This window comes from Candoia aspera, chromosome 1 (genome assembly GCF_035149785.1).
Source record: "Candoia aspera isolate rCanAsp1 chromosome 1, rCanAsp1.hap2, whole genome shotgun sequence".
NCBI lineage: Eukaryota > Metazoa > Chordata > Lepidosauria > Squamata > Boidae > Candoia > Candoia aspera.
In genome coordinates this window covers 271655668-271678862 of record NC_086153.1, presented here as the reverse complement: position 1 = coordinate 271678862, position 23195 = coordinate 271655668, and positions in this window count along the sequence as shown.

The following is a 23195-nucleotide window of genomic DNA, read 5'->3' as shown; positions in this document are numbered from 1 at the left end:
GGAAGCATGAGAGAGGCAAAGGTTTCAGAATATGGACATTTGCAAAGCTATTTCAGGCTAAGGACAAATAATGGGCTGCAACATGGCATGTTGCATTTGGTTGCAAGCACCACAGCAAAAGTGGGGGCACATGTGGGTGTGCTTGTACCCACATGCATTTTTGTATGCATACTTGTGTCTATTGTGCCTATTGAAGAACTGTACATATGGCGAGAAGGTTGGTTGGGAAGGAACCCTAGATCTATATCATGATAAACTCTGATTCAAAAATCAGAGGCAGAATAATTGATATTAAAAAGCATTAGCTGTGCAAGGATATTTGGATGCGTAAGGATATTTGGAGGGAAAGGAAGCTAATAGTGTCCTTTAGCATCTTGTATTTCAAAACTAAAAAGTTGGCTCCACAAACTCACCAGAATAGGATATAAATTGTAAGATTTTTGATACATTTTGGTGTACACTGAGTAAAAGTCAATACTATTGCATTCCATGAAGCTTACTCCCAAGTAAATGGGTACAAGACTGTAGTCTGGAAATCACAAAATGTGGATTATTTCCTCTCTTGCTAGATGCTTTCTTTTATTTTCACCTGTCTGTACTTCCAGGGCATCTAGATGCAAGTTCCTTTTCTCTGATGACCCATATTTGAACTGTACCCATTTATTTGTATACATATTTTAATAACTATGGCATTGTCCAGAAACCTTCACTCCCTTCCCACTGAAGGATGTAAAATGACTCAAAGTAGCCCTGGATAGCACAGACAACATAATGTCCTAAAGATCACAGTCTTTTCATTACTGTGAACATATTTGAACAATGGTTTGATTTGTGTTCTACTACCCAAATTCTTCATCTCTATGGCATCCCATTATAAAGGTGTAGAATTTAGTGACATGACAGTAAATGCCTCTTGACATCTTGGGATCTTAGCAGCCACCTTGTTTCTAAAGTACTTTCCTCTGCCAAAGAAACATCGCTTTGTAGTAACAAACTGTCTGCATTTTAAGGTTACTCTCCAATCATCTATCCACAGAAGTCTGTTGATGATGCTAGTGATGGCATATCAGTTTTACCCAATTTTCTGCCCCCCCAGATGTGTTGGATTACATCATTCACAGCTGGTAAGACCAATGAATAGCCAAACTAGCCAAAGGGGTTATTTATCGTTAGATGCCTTGAATACCACTTCTCTTGTTAGAATGGCATGATAGGAAGCCTATTATTATAGTTGTTCTTTTGGACAAGATTATTGGCCATACTTTATTTAAACAAACTTCAAGAACAACTACAGGGTATCTAGTTGGGGGAAGGTGATCTTTGTAGAATGGACTGGTGGAAGTAGAAGCCCTGGTTAAGTTAGACCTGATAAAGTTAGTTAGATCACCTCCATAAAAATAAAAAGGCATAAAGTAAAAACATCTGGTGTCTCTTCCCACCCCACACATATTTGTGCTAAACACACACACACACACACACACTCTTATTAAACAAATGCCATATGCATTCAAAAATAAGTATCCATGTGATGTTGATCTAGAAGATATTTATGTGCAGTTGGGCTAATTTAAGATAAATGGAACCTTGATTTACCAAAAATAACCTGGATTTGAGGATGTGTCATATAACTTTTCTTTTTCATATTGCTTCATTTGAAGTTAAAATGTATAAGCTTTCATTAATGGATTTTCAAGGTTAAAACCAATATCTTTTGGAACTCATGGCATGTTCATGACACAAGTAAATATTGAGTCAGAATGTGTTTGTGTGTGTGTGTACATGTATGCGTATGTGTGTATATATACATATTATTATATTATAATACACACACACACACTTGATTTAACAAATGGAAATCTGGTAAAACAATTAACATGTTGGTTTTCAGCATATGCTACAACCAAAAAGGTTATGTTATTCAGTTGTGTTTAGTTAGTTCTAAAGTAATCCTAGCTACCTGGACATGGCACAAACAGACCATATCTACACTATGTCTCAGGTTGGTTATACACTAGTTCAACTGTCATGGCTTTCCATAAACATATCTGGGACCTGTAACAAGGTACAGTTATGAGAAGCTCTACTACATATTCCCAGTGCTGCACATGAAGCTACAGTCCTATGTTTCTTAATCTACATTTATTAATCCAGTCTAAAGTTGTTGTGAATATTACATAGCCCCCTCTCTAAACAAGTGGTATATATAATTCTGGGTTTACTTGAATGCTCCTAGTATCAACTAAATTCTATTGCTTAAAGAAAGCAATGCTAGTTTCAGCTTGGCAACAGCAGCCCATATTTTATAAAGGGCTCCATGTGCTAGACAACAAATTACAAGGTACAGATCCATTGACAAATGTTGTGCCTTAATTCTAGGTGGAATCAAATAGAATAAAAGAGGCAGCACACCTCATGCCAGTAACAGAATGGGATCCACTATTTTCATAAGAAAAGGCAAAGAAAAAATGATGGAGTAAAGCACGTGTTCAGCTCCTGCTTCAGGAGATAATTACTCAAGTGCCTGAACTACTTAAACATATCTATTTTCAGGGCCATCGGACATACCATCTGTGCTCCTACCAAAGCAATTCTGGCCCACATAATCACATGTCACTGGCTGCTATTGGTTAGCAGAGCAAATTAAGTTCTGTGTTGCAGAAATAATAGTTCTAATCCCACTGCACATCAACCCAGTCGATCACAAATGCAGTCACATCTCCTGTTGGTGATTCTGCCAATACACAATCACAGTGACAGTACCAAAAATCATAGTTCTGGGAACAGCCTCCACCTGTTGTCTCCAGGAAGTACCAATTACCTTAATACCAAGAGAATACTGATAAAACTGTGTGACATCACAAGAGCTTTTCCCGCTGACCAGGCAGGTCACTGCAGCCAATAAACATTTTGGGGGCCTCCACACTCTGAACTTTTCACAAGTTGGCTATAAGAGAATATAATATTTTAAAAAGTCTTCCCCAGTCTGCGGCCCTCTGGAAGTGTTGGACAACAACTCCCATTATCTCCAGCTGGGACGGCTCTGGTGAGAGTTGCAATTCAGCATATTTTAAAACGTCAGATCAGGGATGCAAGGGTTTTGATATGTGGGATGCAGTTATTACACTGGAGACAGGCTCTAGGAGAATGATATTACTGTAATACACTTAAATAGGTTTTCTTAGTTTAATCATACACTGACTCCACTGGATGAATGTGGTTTTCTTTTAGTGCAATTTCATTTTAATCTAAATAAAGTGATTAATCATTAATATACTTTCATTACAGAATCATTACACTTTTTTCAAGCAAAATCAAGCTTCCTGCTAGACTCTATTTATCTATTTATTTAAGATACATTTTCTGAATGTCTTGATTTGTGAAATTTTATTGGCAAGAGAGAGAGAAAAGCTGGCGCTTGCTGGTAGTTTGCTTCTTTTCAATGCAAAGTTAAAAAACTGAGTAGCATATCACTGTCCAAGTTATGAACATTACCTGTGCTGGGTGTGTGCATGGGTGTGTGTGTGGTAGGGGGATATGGTGAAGTTCAAACATGCACCCTCACTTTTGAACACAAGTAAGATGTTCACAGAAATGCTAGTTTATGGAATAGCTGGCTATATGTATAAGAACAAGTTGATGTTTTATAGGCTGCTGAAAAAATAGATGCCTGAGGTCAGGGTCTAAATACTAGGGGGTACTCTCAGCCCTTTCGTTATCTAGCATTGCTGTATTTAGCTGGTGTAATGATTGCCTATCCTGATATACTCAGACTCACAAGCAGATACTTAATGATATCTGATTTATTGGAAGAATAGTATGCAAATACAGAGAAAGCTGAGAATAACGAAAAGCGCGCCAAATACAAACTAAAAACCCTCGGCTCCCAACGTAATCCCTCCCCTTGCCCAGCCATAGCAACCACCCCCCTCCCAGGTGCTGTTCACCGTTTTCCACACATCCTGGGAAAGCAACCTTGAACACATGAGATAACCCAAACACATTCCAATCCAGCAGCCAAGAGATAACAACTCCCCGAAGAGGAATCCTCCTCCCTCCTGAGATCAAACACGTATCAGGCAAATGACATGCGAAACGTTACGATGTACCAGGAACATTGGAACAGTGAACATGACAGCTGGATAATGAGTTTTCAATCATTGCTTGACTTGCACAAGCTTCACTTGGGATACACAGCAAGGTGGGACTGTCAGTTCCCTGCAAGGTAAGCAATGAAGACTTGACAGTTGCAACTTGAGGTAGGGTTGGTATAATGTATTAGTTATGAATATTCAGTATAACTTTGGAAAATCTAAATTTCCAGTCTCAGCTCAGCTATAAACAAGCTAAATAGCATTAACAAAGTCCTTCCATTTCATTTGCCTCAGTGTTGTCCCCAAGCTATAAACACCTGCTGCAATTTAGGCACAATATTACAAAGTTTATAAGTTACTGAGCCACTGAGCTTGCCGATCGGAAGGTCGGTGGTTTGAATCCGCGTGACGGGGTGAGCTCCCGTTGCTAGTCCCAGCTCCTGCCAACCTAGCAGTTCGAAAACATGCCAATGTGAGTAGATTAATAGGTACCACTTCGGTGGGCAATGGCGTTCCGTTCAGTCATGCCAGCCACATGACCATGTAAGTGTCTACAGCTCTTCAGCTTTGAAATGGAGATGAGCACCACCCCCTAGAGTCAGACACGACTGGACTTAATGTCAAGGGAAACCTTTACTTTACCTTTACCTAAAGATTATTAGCCATAGGAAACAATTTTGGCGTATAATACCATGTAACCAAAAAGCATGATGATGATGATGATGATGATGATGATGATGATGATGATGATGCCAGCTAGGGCCAGGCAAGGTAGTTTATCTTAGATGAATGGAGCTTTTCTGTTCTAATTAGTTGTTCCACAATATAAACCTTTGATGGAAAAAAAACAAAGAAGGCTTTCCCCCCCCTTGGCATGCATATATCCGGTTTTAATCGTTTCAGAGGTGTCCAAATCCTGCAAACAGCAATATTGGATCTCACAGAGTGTCCAATTATATGGTATTTAAATGGGAGATTTTAAAGAGAAAAATTGGTTGGGTTGTTAATATGAAGCAGAAGGAATTGAAAAGCAATCATATTTTGTTGGCTAGTTGCTCCCTATCATCTGAGGCAAAATCACAATATTGATATTCAGGCTAGGACCAGCCCTATCATTAGATAAAGCAGCTGCTTCAAGCAGCAAATTTATTTATTTATTTGCTTTCTATGCTGAGACTGGGGGGCATGACAATGGCCATGGCAAGATGCAGGAGGATGGAGCTGAGGGTACCATGTATCCTTTTAAGATTGCTGGCTGGCCTGAGGTACAGCGTAGGATGCTATCCTATTGCTACTGTAACTTCTAGGAACTTCTGGGCATAATGTTGATTGAGAATCTTGTCTTTTGCCTCAGGCAACAACATATTTTGTGATGGTCATATTAAGGAGCAACACTGTTTATGCCAGGATATTGCTGCAAGCCGGTAGGATTGTTCCAATAGAAGGGCATGGTAGGATTGCCATCTTCCTAATCCACCATATGATGTTGTTGGGCTATAGTTGGTAGAATCAGTGTTGCAGAATTAGCATCAAGATGGAGCCTGTTAGTGCAGTACAATGTCTTTTTCCCATAGACATTCATGGAAAAGAGCCACAATCAAAACATTGTGGGAGATCATGATTCATGTGAACATGCCATCCTGTGCAGTGCCTCTATTCACCAACATGAAGAATTAATCTGTTTTGATGGTGTTGCAATAGACAGATATTGTAGCTGAGTAGCCTATCTTTTTACAAGGAAAAGAAAAGTTGTAGTTCTCTTATTTTTATCTTACAGAAGATGGGATGGTAACAAAGACTTCTATGTGAAATACAGGATTTTCTTTCAATAATTAAAAATAAAATTATTAGCAAACATTTTTATGAGGCCTTTATATTTGTGACTATCATTCCAAACCAGCAATCCATCATTCAGATAAAGGTACTTATGCCACCTACCTGGGATTGCAAAAATCAGATAGGAGAGATGTGTCGAGCATTTAGTACTGTAAGTTATAATAGTTGGCTGGTGAGTTATATTCAGGTGGATTATTCTGCAAGTTTATTTTATACACTCAGATAGACACAGCATTCCCTCTTCCAGATTAATAAATAACTTAACATCAGCTGTTCCAAAAGTTTATGAAATAATAAACTTAGTTAAAACAATGTAAATTTCTTTGTTATTTTGGCTTTCTTGGAATTTTCCTCCAATAGACTCTTTTAAAAACAATACCAGCTTTTCTAGACACAACTCATTTTGTCTTCTGCCTAAGTCACATTCTGAAACACTGGCTGAAATACTATAATGTTACGCTATTCAATTAGCCCGTGCATTAATTAGTTGCAAGTCCAGCCATAGCAATTTATTTGCCTTCTCCTGTAGTGAATGTTGCTTGGCTCTAATGATGCCTTTGGTTAGGTGGCTTCTGAACCTTTAATTTACCGGATTAGTTCCTTTCCACACTGCTTCACTAGAACATGTTTTGGTATTTGTTCCTCTGCGTATGTTCAGGGTAGTCCATTGGCTGAGCTTGTGAGAAGATTTTCATTTTTCAAATCACTTTGTGGGTTTCTGCCCATGATTCTTGGCCAGAAAATGCATGGCAAGTATCTCTTGTCCTGTGCACAGAGCTGTACCGGTGGATTTGAATGCCAGACAGGAAGATCAACTTTAGCTCCACAGTGGGAGTTATAATACATTAAGAGTGTTCACCAGCACCATACAGTATCTCAATGGCTGTCTAGTCTGCTTCTTCCTGTTCAGGATCTGCTCTCTCTAATGCAAAGTGCATAAGAAACATTTAGAGAGATCAGAAGTTTAAAGAACAAAAACTACTGTATGAATCCGTATATGTAGTAAAAGTATGCTTGCAGGGACAGAAAGGTTTGGAGCGATATAGAGATATTGTCAGTGTAGGAGTGATATTTCCTGTTCTTTTTTCATGTCTTTATTCTCTTACTCCTTTTCCATGGTTTACATAATGTTACCATGAAAGGTGTGATGAGGCTGTTGGTGTGTATGAAGGTTGTTTTTTTTAATCTGTTCAATCATGTCTGATTTTCAGAGACTGCCTGGACAAGTCCCTGAAGTTTTCTTGGCAAGGGTTTTCAGAAGTGGCTTGCCATTGCCTCCTTCCTAGGGCTGAGAGAGAGTGACTGGCCCAAGGTCACCCAGCTGGCTTTGTGCCCAAGGTGGGACTAGAACTCATGGTCTCCTAGTTTCCAGCTTGATATCTTAACTGCTACACCAAAATGGCTCTCATATGGAAGTTAACAATAAGCAAATGTACTCCAAACTTCAGAAAGATGCATTCACAGCACCATTGGTATACAGCCTTGACACATCACTCTTAAACCTTGCTTGGACTGCTTGGCTTACATTTTTGGACTGATCAATGTGTGAATATTTAAAATTATTTTAATCAGGGCTTTCATATCTGGACTACAAAAATCCACATGATTGCTAGATGGCAAAAAAGATATACAGAAAACTCTACTGGTCAGATGGATTCTTGCACCTGAGGTATTGTAGCCCCAATTTTCACTGACCTAAAAACCCCATGTAGTTTTATATAAAACTTTTTTTATGCCTTCAGGTCAGTTTTGACTCCTGGCAACTGCCTGGACATGTCAGTAGTTTGCTATTAACATTTTCTTCCTAGAGCTGAGAGACTGTGGCTGGTCCAAAGTCACCCAGCTGGCTTCTTGTTTAAGGCTGGACTAAAATTCATAGTCTCTTAGTTTCTAGCCTAATGGCTTTAATCACAACACCAAACTGGCTCTCATACAGAACTTTAGAAGGATATTGTTGTTATTTTCTTCTCAGATGAGCTATCTGCAGTAGTGAAGGGTAAATAATGCCATGGACTGCCCCAGCATTAGGGCTGATTTCCCAGAGCAGCACTGAATCCTCTTGACCACCCCTTCAGTACTGGAGCCCAAGTAGTGACCTCTATAGCTATCTTTTTCAGTCTAAGTACTAATTGCTGAGCAACTTCAGGTCATGTGCTCTACCTTCTTATGGTTCTTTATTTTTATAATGAAGGGCTATATAATACAGTATCAAACAGATACTTTTATATAGAGCTATATACTTCTCTATCTTATTCAAATACATAAAACCTCTAGCATGAATTTGTCCTCTTGATAGCTTGGAAATATATCCAGAAGTCTTTGAAAGAAACCCACTTCAGTTCTCCATAAATTAACATTTTCCAGCAAAAGAGAATTGTACTAGAAACTTAATACTGAATCTGATGGCCTTTGTCTATTGTATAATTAAGCCCTTCTTGGTAGAAAAGGAAAAGAAGGCTTGCCTTTTGTTTCTACCTGGTCACCTGCAGTCTAGATATCAACAGGATCCGTTTCCCATCTTTGGTTCTATGTTGTTCTTATTCAGTCCTTCAGTTGCTATTGACTCTTGGGGTCCATCAGTAACTGCTTCTTCGAGTTTGTCTAAGTTTATGTTTGTATCGTTATTATAGTATCTAGTCACCTTGTCTTCTGTCAGCCTCCATATTGATTGCCTTTGATTTTTCCAAACATTGGGATCTTTTCCAATGACTCTTGCCTTTCCATTAGGTATCCAAAATCTCTAAGCTACAGTTTATATTTAGGATTAGGATTAATCTAGTTTTACTTTGCTTAGTCCTTAAAGACCTGCTTTTCTTATAATCTAAGGCTTTCTCAATAATTTTCTCCAGCACCACAATTCAAAGGCACTGAATTTTCTTGGTATAGCCTTTCTGATGGTCCACCTTTCACAGCTCTGTTTTACAACAGGGAAAACCTTGGTCTTGACCATACATATCTTTGTTGGTGTGATCTGGTAATAGTTTCACCAGATCATGGTCTTTCTCCCAAGCAATAGATGGCTCCTTAGCTTCTTCACCTATTTGCATTTGGCTGGCATTCTCTGTGACATAATCTTAAGGTTTTTTGTTTTACTGTTGAGCAGTAGACCAGTCTTTTTAAATCTATCCTTAAGTCATCCTTGTTTCCAGCCATCAAAGTAGTTTCATCAGTGTACCTGAAATTGTTGATGTTTCTCCTAGCAATATTAATTTTAATTTCTATTTCTTCTGACCCAGCATTTCTCTGGGTATATATTCTGCAAACAAGTTAAATGAATAAGGGACAGTATGTAACTGTGGCATTCTCTTCCCCCAATGTCATCTAGTTGCTTCATATTTCATTCTAACTGTTGCTTCATCATACAAATTCCTCAACAGGGAAATGAGGTAGCCCAGTGCATCTATCTTTTTAAGAGTTATCCATAATTTATTGTGGTCTGCACAGCCAAAATCTTTAGTATAATCAGTAAGGTCAAAATAGATGTCCTTCTGAACTTCCTTGCCTTTTCCCATATCTATTAGATGTTAGCAATGTGATCTCTTGTGCTCTGTCTCTTCTGAATCCAGCTTATACATTTAATTATTTTCATTCCATATATTACTGAACTGTGAGTTGCAAAATTCTGAGCATTATCTTACTACCACTTTGCTGACAACTCTGTCTATGGAATACCAGTAAAATCTTTTGATTTACTAGATCATGTAGAAGGACAGGTCTGCTTCTGGAATCTTGCACTTTACAACATCCCCTTAGCAAAAGGGATCTCTGCATCTTTTTGCACCTTGTGTTCTGCTTACAGGTCCAATCCTAGCTTTGGCCTGTCAGCTGCATGGCGGCAATCAACATAATCAGGAAGCAATTGTAGCTTTAATAAGTTGGAGTAAGGATCGACTGCCTGCAAAGCATCTCGTTAAACAGTCCAGCTTGATTTTCAGATCACAAAAAATGCTGAAGCCTAGAAAAGGGCTCATATACAGTACAGCAAAGAGAGAGAGAGAGAGACAGACAGAGAGAGAAGACTCTCCCCCTGGCATACCGGAGGGTGCAATCTGATACAAATTTATTTGGCATAAATTCCTTTGTACTCACAGGACTATTTCAGTCGCAGCTGATTATGTTCTCTACTGATGATTTAGCTGAAATCCAAGTCTCTTTAAAATCAGTAAGGGTTCTGTTATACGTTGGAGAGATATAGCTCATACATAAACTGCTGCGCATTGTAAGTAATGTGTGTCAGCTATTGGATGTAGCACTGTTATATTTCCAGGCAAGGAAAGAGCTGGGCTGCCGTGTTGAAAAGAAAACGCTTGTGTTGTACTTGCTAGGATGAAGACTAAGCCACGACCAATCATTGTGAAGCAGTGAGGAGCAAAACCGTGATTCACTACCCCTCCCAAATCCTCAGGATTCTTACAGTGTAAGCTGCGGTGGTTATTTCCAGCTCTTTATTTTTTGCAGTTGCAAATACATTCATCTTCATAGCTTTCTGTGACAAAAAAGAAGGCAGAAAATAGGCATGAGGGGCCTGAATGGGACAGAGGCATTTTACATGATAATCTTAGGTTCAACTGAAGCATAAAGCTCACTATTTGGCAATTAGCTCCTTTTGTCTCTCAGTTGAGGGTGACGTGGGACAAGATATATTTTTACCTCCTATTGGCTCTCGGACTAGATCGGGCTTTCCCAGGCTAGTGCCTACAGTGTGGTATAGTACAAATCCCATCATCCTAGCTGGGTTGAGGACAGCTGGTCTAGAGTGGTGAAAAAATCTCCTTGCCTTTAACAATCAGGTTCAAAGTTCTTATAGCATCCACCTTAAACAAGCTATGCAATTGATCAATTGCTTAATCAGAAGCACTTTGTGTCCCAAAACCTAACAGGATTCCGTCATGCGCATTTCTTATCCCCCTACAAAAAGCTAGAAGAAATTCTGTGTCAGGCTCCACAATCAAATGATTGCCGAATCGTCTGATCGCGTTTGTCTGCCATGATGAGTCAAAGCATGTCAAGAACCGGATGGGGATGGGGAATTGCAAGGAGTGTGAATCTTCTCTGTTTGGGCTAGAGGGGGTGGGGGAGTCAAGGTCGTACTGCCGGAAGACATCTGTGCCTGGTATGGCTGACCGCTGGAATTAGGTGGGAAGAGATAGGAGGGGGGGAGCGGGGTGACGGGAAAGGTTTAATTAGCTAGTTTAAGTGGGAAGCTTTCCATCTCAGCTTTCCTCTTGATCTGTACACTAATCTGAACAAATCTGAATTCTGCATATTTCAGCTGTGCATGAGTCAGGTCATTACTGGGACTCACGGTGTCAGTTCTTACATTCTGCTTCTAGAAGAATGGCTGATCTGTTCTAGAGGGGGGAAAAACATATAAAGCATTTCATGTTTATGCCTTGATGGGAGCCATTGACTAAACTGTCATGCCTTTAGCATCTCTTGGAAGTAGACATGGCTGGTGCAGAATGCAGTGGCTCACCAGGAAAAGGAGGCCATACCCTTTTGCTAGAACAATAGCTTTGGTTATTTTCAGTATTCATTTAGATCTTGAAAAGCCTTGATGGTTTCAGATTATGATGCAGTTCACACAACACACTAAACCATACCGTGGCCACGCCTAGTGTGACATCCAGACTCTGAACAAAACTTCCATAAATGCCTAAGAAAGAGCATCTTAATTGCAATTTTTGCTTGTTAGCTTACTTACCAAAATCATGGTGATCATGCATCTCCTCCTTCCAGACCCCAGAGAAAGAAATGGGAGAAAGGAGCACCTTCAAAAGGAGGATACTTCACCTGTCAGCTTTTCTCTTCTCTCAGCTGTTTTTACTGCAGTTTTTCTCTCTAAAACTTAAAACAAACACAGAAGAAAATGTCAGTTACTTGATACCAATGGAAATTTTAGTTCATCGTATTGTCTAATGTAAGTTGCTTTCTCATGGTTTATGTTAAGCTGAACCCAATTTGTCATGTATACACAAACTTCATTTCATTGAAATTTCGATCCTAAGGAAGTTACTTTAGGAGTAAGACCCACTGCTCCCATAGGACTTACTTCTGAATAAACACGCATAGGGTGTATTTACTCACATACCCAAGTAAATCTTTCCACATGGCTAGGTTCCAGAGGAATAGTCTGCATAGTTAGTTTATGGTACTTTATATAAACATACTTATGTTTATTTCCTTTTGATTGTTTTTAGATTGTTATGGAGTTTTTAACTGTTTTTTTGTTGTGTGCCACCCAGATTCATGTGTTTGTGAGATGGTTGGCTAAATAAATATGCTAAAGAATAAATAAATAAATAGTTAAGATATTGGCAATAACTGAGTTATCACAGTTTCCACCTGTTGCAAAATGGTCTGTGGAGGATAGATGTTGTCAAACAGTCTTGGTTCTTCCCTAAATCTGACTTCCTGCTCAGGGTCAAGCAAATTGTAATATAATTCATAACTTAAAAAAAAAAACAGTAAATGGCTGAGGGTGTGGTATGTTGGGGTGGACAATTTTTCCCTTAGCTGCACCACAGACCTAACCAAATTAAGCTGGGAGCACCCAGGGATCAAAAAGGGCAAGATGGCAGCCATGACTATACAAAGCCCTGCCCTTTTTTTTAAATAAGAATTTTATTAATTTTCCAAATGTAATTAAAATACAAAATACAGAATATAGAACAGATAGAGTACAGGTAGGGGAAAAAAGAAAAACTATAAAAGTGCAGAACAGAGAGAGAACAGAAACAGAAAGTGACTTCCGACCTTCTCCAATACAGATCTGAATACATTTACAAGTATAATCTCTTATCATTAGTTAAACCTTAGTAACATTACTTCTATCAAATCAAGCCATTTAATCATTGAAACCCAAAATCAAAACTTCATTTTTTTCTAACACAAGCAAGTAGTCTAAAAGTGGTTGCCATGTAGAAGCAAATCCAGAAACAGTATTTTCTTTTATCAATGCTGTTAACTTGGCCATTTGGGCCAGCTCCATCAGTTTAATAATCCAGTCCTCCACTGAAGGTATTTGTGGATCTTTCCATCTCTGTGCATATAAAATTCCTGCTGCTGTAATCATATATAAAAGCAAGGTCCCACGTTGTTTTTCGAGCTGCTTCTCTGTCCTGCCCAAGAGAAACAGTTCTGGTTTTTTTTGTAAGTCCACTCTAAGGATCTTTTGAATATTAGCACATATTTGGTCCCAGAATGTTTTGGCCTTTTCACAAGTCCACCAAAGATGATAAAAAGTTCCTTCACCAAGAGAACATTTCCAACAAACATTTGTTACTCCATTATACATTTCTGACAACTTATCCAGAGTTAAATACCGATACATCATATTTAAAAAATTATCTTTTAAGTTATAATTGAAAGTAAATTTCAAACCTTTGTTCCACATGTTTTCCCATTGCTCCAACATAATATTGTATCCAAAATTCTTAGCCCATTTAATCATACATTCTTGTTCATCTTCTAAATTCATCTGTAACAACATTTTATACATCTTTGTAATAACATGTTCATCATTTATACAAAGTTCCATTTCAAATTGTTTCATTAACAAATCTAAGATTCTTTTCATCCACTTTAAAATGTTCTAACAGTTGCACATATGTAAACCAATGACATGTAAAACCTCCCAACTGTAACAGTTCCCTTGTTTTAAGCTTTGGTTCACCCTCTTCAAAATTTAACAAATCTTTATAATCTAACCAACTTGTTCCCCCCACATTTTCTCTTCTAACAAATGCTTCATGAGGTGACAACCACAATGGTACATTAGGGGACAGTCTTGCTTTATATTTGTTCCAAACCTTCAATATGTCACTCCTAACAAAATGGTTTTTAAAATCTTTATTAACTTTAACTTTATCATACCACAGATATCTCAATTCATGTCCTTCAAGTTGTGCAATAACTTCTTATTCTTCAAAGTTATCCATTATCCATTCCTTCATCCAAAGCAAACAGCAGGCATCAAAATACAAACTCAATATAAACTCAAACCTCCTTGTTCTTTGGCATCTTGTAACAATTTATATTTAATTCTTGGCTTCTTGCCTTGCCAAATGAACTTAGAGATATCCTTCTGCCATTGTTTAAATGGTAAATCTGTCAACAAAATATAGTCTGAAAAAAAAAACATCCTAGGCAAAACATTCATCGTAATCACAGATATTCTCCCCATAGGAGACAATTGTAATTTTTCCCATCTTAACAGGTCTTTTTTCACATCATTCCAAATTTTAACATAATTATTCTGAAACAACATACTATTCTTAGTTGATAAAATCACCCCCAAATATCTAACCTTTTTTTCCAATCTTAAAACCAGTCTTACCCATCAACAGTTCTTGATTGGACGAAGTCATATTTTTGATCAGCATCTTTGTTTTTTGTTTATTTACTTTAAGTCCTGCCAATGACCCAAATTCTTTCAATTTCTTTATCGGATGTTCCACAGTATCCAGAGTATCCTGTAGTATCAAAACTAAATCATCAGCGAAAGCCCTCAGTTTAAAGACCTCTTTTTAAATCTTTATTTAAAAATAAATAAAGATAAAAAACCCTTTATTTGTTCGTCTCTCCTAATATCTCTATTAAAAACTTCCAACACCAAAATAAAGAGCAAAGGCCACAAAGGACATCCTTGTCTTGTCCCTTTTTGTATATGACACAGTTCAGTTAACTCATCATTCACAGTGATGCTTGCCTTTTGAGGTGTATAAATTAACTTAATTAAAATACTCTCCAAAGTCCATGTTTTCCAAGACTTTAAATATAAAACTGCAGTTCAAATTGGCAAAAGCTTTCTCTGAGTCTAGGAAAATAAGAGCCACTTGACATTCATTATGACGTTGTAAATATTCTATAATGTCCAGAACAATTCTTACATTGTCCTTTAGCTGTCTTTTGGGTAAGAATCCACGTTGATAGTGGTGGATAAATTCCTGTTAATTTTTCTTCATTCTTTCAGCCAGTATTGAAGCAAATATTTTATAATCATTGTTCAACAATGAAATTGGTCTGTAATTCTTAATTAGAGAAGGGTCTTGTCCTTCCTTTGGTAAAAGTGCTGTGTTAGCTTCTTTCCATGAATCTGGCATTGCGGAACCTAACAAAATAGAGTTCATCAGTCTTTTAAAAGGTTGAAGAATCTGATCTTCAAAACATCTATAATATAATGTGGGTAAACCATCAGGACCTGGTGCTTTTCCCAATTTAGTTCTTTTTATGGTTTCGACTATTTCAAACATAGTTATAAGGTTATTCAGTGTTGCTCTCTGTGACTGTGAAAGTTTTGGTAAATCTTGTTTATTCAAATATTCATTTATCTTCTCCAAGGAAACTTCTTGTTTTTTATACAGGTTAGAGAAAAAAACTATAAAATGCTTTCTTAATCTTCTCATTATCCAATAATTCCACATTTCCTTCTTGAATCTTTAATATCATTTTCTTCTCTCTTTCTTTCCTCAATTTATGTGCTAACCATCTTCCTGGTTTATTAGCTAATTCAGAATGTCTCTTTAACATATTTCAACTTTGTTTCTATTTATTTCACAGTCAACATTGTCAATTGCTGATGTAATAACTTAAGGTGGTACACAATATTGTTACCTGTTGGTTTTTTCTGTAGCTCAGTTTCTTTCAGTTTGATCTGATCCAAAACCATTTGTAACTTTTGTTGAGATTTCTTCTTGAGACTATGGTTATGATGGATAAAATGCCCCCTCATAACTGTTTTACTAGTATCCAAAATGGTTTTTAAGGCTATTTCATTCTCCAAGTTAATATCAAAAAAATCATTTAATTTCCTCTTACAATCCTCCACAACCTTTTCTTTTTGTAAAACTAATTCATTCAGTCTCCATCTATATGTCCTGAATGTTTTCTTTATTGTCAGGCTTACAGGACTATGATCAGAAAAAGTCTTTGGTAAAATATCTACTTTAGAAATTTTATTCACCAAGTCTTTGAAATCCATATCATATCAACTCTTGAAAAAGATTTATGTTTCTCTGAATAAAAAGTATAATCCTTTGCCAGTCCACTTTTATATCTCCAAGAGTCCACCAATGCCAAATTGTCCATCAAATCAAAAAAGGATTTTGGTAATTTCCCTTGTTTAATTTTATTTGTTTCTCAGATGTTCTGTCAATCAGTGAGGAAATAACTCCATTCCAGTCCCCCATTAAACACCAACTTTGGTACGAAAAAAGATGACAATTCATTCAAAAGTTGTGTAAAAATTTTACTTTTATCTTCAGCTGATATATATACTCCCACAAAAATAGATTTAAGTCTATAACATTCCACTTCAACTGCTACATATCTACCATACTCATCAGCTAATAATAAACATGGTTTCACATATGGTTTAACATATAATACAAGGCCATTAATTTTCTTCAGACCTGCTGAAATAAATTCTTGTCCCAAATTTTTATTTATCAAATATTTTATATCTTTTTTTCCTTATATGAGTTTCTTGTAGGCATATCACATCATGTTTCAATTTTTTCAAATAATGAAAAAAATTCTTTTTTGATAGGCATTTGCCCCATTTATATTCCATGTGAGACAGTTCAAGGCCATTTTTATGCAAACAACCCACTAAAGTCTTTGGATGTAGCACCCACCTCATCATCTTGTATTGTGGAATCCATTTGTTTAGTTCCAGATGCAATCTTTTCAGTTGCATCCTGCTCCTGCTTAGTTCCATGCCTGACAAGGAAGTCTTTGACTTTAGAGATTGAAGTTAGTCTAAACCTTTGTTGTTGGTAAGTAAAACTTACCCCTTCCAATTTCTCCCAACAAAAAGGAATCCCATTCTTTTTCAGAACATCAGTTTAAAAAGCATATTCTTTTCTCTTCCTTAAAATTCTCACAGGAATTTCTTTTAGTACAATTATATCCACTTTGTCAATATTAAGTTTAGAGTCAAAGTGGCCTTATAGAACCATTTCTCTTGTTATCCTCCTCAGAAACTGAACCAGAACATCTCTTGGCTTGTTATTTATAGTTGCATACCTCAAGTTAATGCAAAAGACTTTTTCTATTTCTGTCGTCATTTTGTCATCCTCCCATTCAATTAAAGCTGCCAAAGGATGTGAAATCTTATCTTTAAGACTCTCTTCCTTGGCTTCAGGAATCCCACTGAGCCTTAAGCAAAATTCTTTATCCCTTAATTCAAGCAGTGCAATTTTGTCAAGCTCTTTCTCCCTTTCACTTTCCAATGCATCAATTCTGCTAGTTACTTGTTTCACATCTCCTTCTGTTTTCTCTAATTTCTGCTCTGATCTTTTTTTGAAATCAGTACATCTTGTATCCATCTTTTTCTCAAGAACCTCAAAAGATTGGGCAATAGACTGTGTACACTTAGCTGTGAACTCCTCAGATATGCTCTTTAGTCCCTCATATTCACCAGAGGCTCATCTTTGTACTCTTCTAGTGGCTATGATTTCTATTTCCCCATATATATATTGTTTTATATATAGTATATATATTGTTTTAAATCTAGATAGATAGCTAGATATAGACATAGATAGATTTAAAACTTCAGTGCTTTAAAATTTAATACTTTGGCTCCCTCTGTTGTTGTTGAGTCGTTAAGTCATGTCTAACTCTTCGTGACCCCATGGACCATAGCACACCAGGCCTTTCTGTCCTCCACTGTCTCCCGGAGTTTACTCAAATTCATGTTCATTGCATCGATGATGCTATCTAACCATCTTGTCCTCTGCTGTCCCCTTCTCCTTTTGCCTTCAGTCTTTCCTAGCATCAGGATCTTTTTCAGTGAGTCCTCTCTTCACATAAGGTGGCCACAGTATTTGAGCTTCAGCTTCAGTGTCTGTCCTTCCAATGAGCAGTCAGAGTTGATTTCCTGTAGGATTGGCTGATTTGACCTCCTTGCAGTCCAAGGGACTCTTAAGATTCTTCTCCAGCACCACAGTTCGAAAGCATCAATTCTTCAATGCTCAGCCTTCCTTATGGTCCAACTCTCACAGCCATACATTGTTGTTGTTTATTCATTTAGTCACTTCCAACTCTTCGTGACTTCATGGACCAGCCCACGCCACAGCTTCCTGTCGGTCGTCAACACCCCCAGCTCCCCCAGGGACGAGTCCGTCACCTCTAGAATATCATCCTTCCACCTTGCCCTTGGTCGGCCCCTCTTCCTTTTGCCTTCCACTCTCCCTAGCATCAGCATCTTCTCCAGGGTGTCCTGTCTTCTCATTATGTGGCCAATGTATTTCAGTTTTGCCTTTAATATCATTCCCTCAAGTGAGCAGTCTGGCTTTATTTCCTGGAGGATGGACTGGCTTGATCTTCTTGCAGTCCAAGGCACTCTCAGAGTTTTCCTCCAACACCACAGTTCAAAAGCATCTATCTTCCTTCTCTCAGCCTTCCTTATGGTCCAGCTCTCACAGCCATATGTTACTACGGGGAACACCATTGCTTTAACCATGTGGACCTTTGTTGTCAGTGTGATGTCTCTGCTCTTAACTATTTTATCGAGATTTGTCATTGCTCTTCTCCCAAGGATTAAGCGTCTTCTGATTTCCTGACTGCAGTCAGCATCTGCAGTAATCTTTGCACCTAGAAATACAAAGTCTTTCACTGCTTCTACATTTTCTCCCTCTATTTGCCAGTTATCAATCAAGCTGGTTGCCATAATCTTGGGGTTTTTTAGGTTTAGCTGCAAGCCAGCTTTTGCACTTTCTTCTTTCACCTTCATCATAAGGCTCCTCAGTTCCTCTTTGCTTTCAGCCATCAAAGTGGTATCATCTGCATATCTGAGATTGTTAACGTTTCTTCCAGCGATTTTAACTCCAGCCTTGGATTCCTCAAGCCCAGCATGTTGCATGATGTGTTCTGCATACAAGTTGAATAGGTAGGGTGAGAGTATACAGCCCTGCCGTACTCCTTTCCCAATCTTAAACCAGTCCGTTGTTCCATGGTCTGTTCTTACTGTTGCTACTTGGTCATTATACAGATTTTTCAGGAGGCATACAAGATGCCATACATTACTACTGGGAAAACCATAGTTTTGATTATATGGACCTTTGTCGGCAAGGTGATGTCTCTGCTTTTTAATAAGCTGTATAGGTTTGCCATAGCTTTCCTCCCAAGGAGCAAGTGTCTTTTAATTTCATGGCTGCAGTCAGTGTCTGTGGTGATCTTGGAGACCAAGAAAATAAAATCTGTCACTGCTTCCATTTCTTCCCCTTCTATTTGCCAGGAAGTGATGGGACCAGATGCCATGATCTTAGTTTTTTTAATGTTGAGTTTCAAGCCTGCTTTTGCACTCTCTCCTTTCACCCTCATCAAAAGGCTCTTTAGTTCCTCTTCACTTTCTGCCATTAGGGTGGTATCGTTCGCATATCTGAGGTTTTTGATATTTCTCCTGGCAATCTTAATTCTGGTTTGTGATTCATCCAGCCCGGCATTTCTCATGATGTACTCTGCATATAAGTGAAATAAGCAGGGTGACAAAATACAGTCTTGTTGTACTCCTTTCCCAATTTTGAAACAATTGGTTGTTCCATGTCTGGTTCTAACTGTTGCTTCCTGACCTGCATACAGGTTTCTCAGGAGACAGGTAAGGTAGTGGTACTCCCATCTCTTTAAGAATTTGCCAGTTTGTTGTGATCCACACAGTCAAAGGCTTTAGCATAGTCAATGAAGCAGAAGTAGACATTTTTCTGGAACTCTCTTGCTTTCTCCATGATCCAGCGAAGGTTGGCAATTTGATCTCTAGTTCCTCTGCCTCTTCGAAACCCAGCTTGTACTTCTGGTATTTCTTGTTTCATATATTGTTGAAGCCTAGCTTGTAGGATTTTGAGCATAATGGCTCCCTCTAGTGACCAACAATAATATTTATAGTGGAAGATGACTCCAGTAATGGAAAGTAATTGAAGGGGGGAGAAAGTTTCCAATTACAGAGTATCCAGTTACAAAGCCACAAGTTGAAATAGAAAGTCTTTCTTTATTAGTATTTATTTATTTATTATTCACATTTCTATCACTGCCCATCTCCCCCTAAAAGGGGGACTCTTTTTTAAAGAAAGTAACCAATCCCAGCTAAAAAAAACCAAAAAACTGCAGCAGATACTTTCCCACAGTGACTAAAAAAGGCCAGTCCCAAATCTAACAAAATCTTTTACTTAATTTTTTAAAAAAAATAGAAAATAGAAAACACAACATTTATTCCCTTAAAAAAGAATTTTACTAAAGTGGTTCAACTTTCAGCTTCCTTGCTCAAACTTTAATCCTTTAAAGCAGTTAAAACATGCAAAAAAGAAATCCCAAATAATGAAAGTTCAACCAAGAGAGTCAGTATTTCTGTACTGGAAAAAACCTCTTTAAATTCAATACTTCAAAAGCAAAAAGCTAATTTTAGAAGTGGGGTGGTTGGAGTTAATGTCTGTTTTTTGGCTTCAATGTGGCTTGGAAGAGATGGCAGTCCTGCCTCTGAGCTGATCACTTACTGTTTGGTTGCTGGAACACCATTTCACAATCCTACAGCAAAAAGCAGCTGTCCAGAGGGCACAGGGAATGTTTCCTTGAATTCTCCTTTCCCAGAGAATATTTAGCGGCTCTAAGGTCCTGTCTGAGCTGCCAGACAAATGCCACGTTGTGAGTCCTAACCCCGGAGTTCAGTAGGACTGATAACTCCGCCATATTCCTCCACTGGAAGTCCTCAAAGCCCTGCCCTTTTTAAAGGGCATTACATAAAAAGAGGCAGGGCTTCAGTCATTTGATCACAGCCACCATCTTAACTTTTTTGATCCCCTTTTGAAAAAATGTAATCAGCTGGCAATGTGTTTGCACATAATCATGCTTATTATTACTGATTTATTTGTTAAATTTATATCCTGCCTTTCCTTCAGGAAATCAAGGTAGTATACTCAGCACTCCCTTCTCCAATCTTTCCCTACCCCCCCCCCCAAATCCAGTTAGGCTTAGATGAGAGAATGACTGGCCTAAAGTCACTCCATGAGCCTCTTTGGCTGAGGGTGAGCTCGAACCTGGGTCTTCCTAGTGCGGGTCTACCACCTTAGCCACTACAGCACATTTAATATACAAATAATTGAATTTGTTTTGTACCAAGTCAAGCCATTGTCCAGTACTTTATCAGGAGCTTTTAACGTCTCACACAGTGAATCTTTCCCAGGCCTGCTCCTTGAGATAGTTTAACTGGAGATGCTGAAGGCTGAATTCTAGGACCTTCTTAATGCAAAGCATGGGTGAAACTATAGCAGACCCTCATTGCAAATGCTCAAAACATGATTCCTCAATGAAGTATCAACATCCGTATGCTGCATACATACTGTAAGTCACATGCATTGCCTGTTTGACTATGGATTGCGTAGGTTAGCTTTTCAAACATTCTTCCTACAGCTTTCATCACCTGAATGTGCCAACTAAGGGACAACAGTATCTTTGTGACAACAGTCTAACGTCTCCTACAGGTATGAACTAAACACTGTTCTGCTACTTGGAAACAAGAGGGTAATCTTTTATCTTCAAGCAGAATAAGACAAGCACTTTGGGAGGCAGATGACGATGAGGGGGCAGTTGCAGCTTCCAGTCCAAGGGTTTGTAGAGCCCATTGTTGGAGAATGAATCATGTACACCGCATGGCTTGTCCTGGAGCCCCTGAAAAGCCTGGATGCTTTCTGCTGCAGTCAGTGACCCTGTCATTGTCCAGGTTCGGACTAAAATTAAACTGCCAGTTCCAGTTTGCTTCTGTATGTGGAATGGGGTGTGGGTGTGGATGTGATCTTGTTTTTTGATGCAGATGATAAGATACGTTGCTGTGGGAAAATGAATACTTGTTTGCCAATAGGTACTGTATAATACCATAAAAATATTTGTGAAAATTTATCAAAGATCCTGGTTTTTTACCATTTCCAAGGAAGATGCTTATGAGATGTCATCTGGGAATATCTGACCTACCCAGACACATGTCACTATTGCAAGATATTCTGTAGTATAATATTGATACTGGAGCACATGTACACTCAAATATGTTTTGGATGAACCCTTTAAAGAGATGCTCCCTTTAAAACAATGGAAGCAAGAGCTCAATCCTTTCCTTCTCATGACTTATTAGGATTGTTTGAAATCTGCATGTATATCCTTCATGCACAATTTATAAATAAGTATAAATTGTGCATGATTTGAAGAGAATAGGTCCTCAGCCCGCTTCTTCTTGGAAATTGTATTCTTTTGTACTGTGAACTTCCTCTCCTTCCTTGTTGCATTAATATGGTCTTTGCTTGTATCACAACCATGCTCTCAGGTTAACCCTCAGAAAGTTCCTGCCCCAGGTCAGGGGCTTATCTAGTGAGACATACATGTTTCTTCTTATTCTTCTTGTTCATCAACTGACCTTTAAGCATCCCTATAGGAATAGGCCAACCAGAAAAAAAGCATCCTGGTTTTGCACAAACAGAAGTGCTTGGAAGAGGCTCAAGGTCAGTGTTTTTTCCTGTTTTGTCACAGAAGCTTTCCAATTTTAGTATCTATTCCCAGTAAAAATCACTGGTTGGCTGCTGTAGAAAACCAAATAGTTAAAGATCAAGCAGCATGGACTGAGCTAAGGGCTACAAAATTCATGAGGCTAATTCAAGAATCTTCTTCAAACAAGGATTTATTTGGAGAAAATAGAAAGAAGTACAAAATGATGGACGGAAAAAAGAAACACACCAGCAAGCCAATTATCTTGTTGTAAAGCTCCCAGAGTCCCCCCTTTGGGGGAAGATGGGCGGTGGCTAAATTTAATAATAAATATAAATAAATAAATAAATAATTAGTAATTATTCTTGCTTAGAGGTTAAAGGCTGTTTAACAAGCTAGGTAGTCTGCAAGAAAATGTAATCCACTTCAAACAGATGCAAACATTCCCTTTATCCAAGAAGCAAACAGGTTTCTGTGTCACAGTATAAACTTACCTTGCATAGCCAATACATATGATCACAGAAAAGTCAAAGAGATATTCTTTGGTTATCAGGAGCATGCCTTTCATAAATAAAAGTCTGAGTAAATCTTAGCAGGCTCCTGTTAAGCAAAAAGATTTATTCTTCTTCTTTGAAGAAAATTTGGATGTGAATCTCTGGAAAGTTGTGTTGTTTTGTGGATAAAATCATTCACAATCACTCTGAGTTGGAAGCTGGATGGACAGAATCTATTGAGAGGATAGAGATGACATCTTCTGTTGGTACTTGGCAGGCTTTTGAGCCTGTGGTTCCCAAGGAAGTAGAC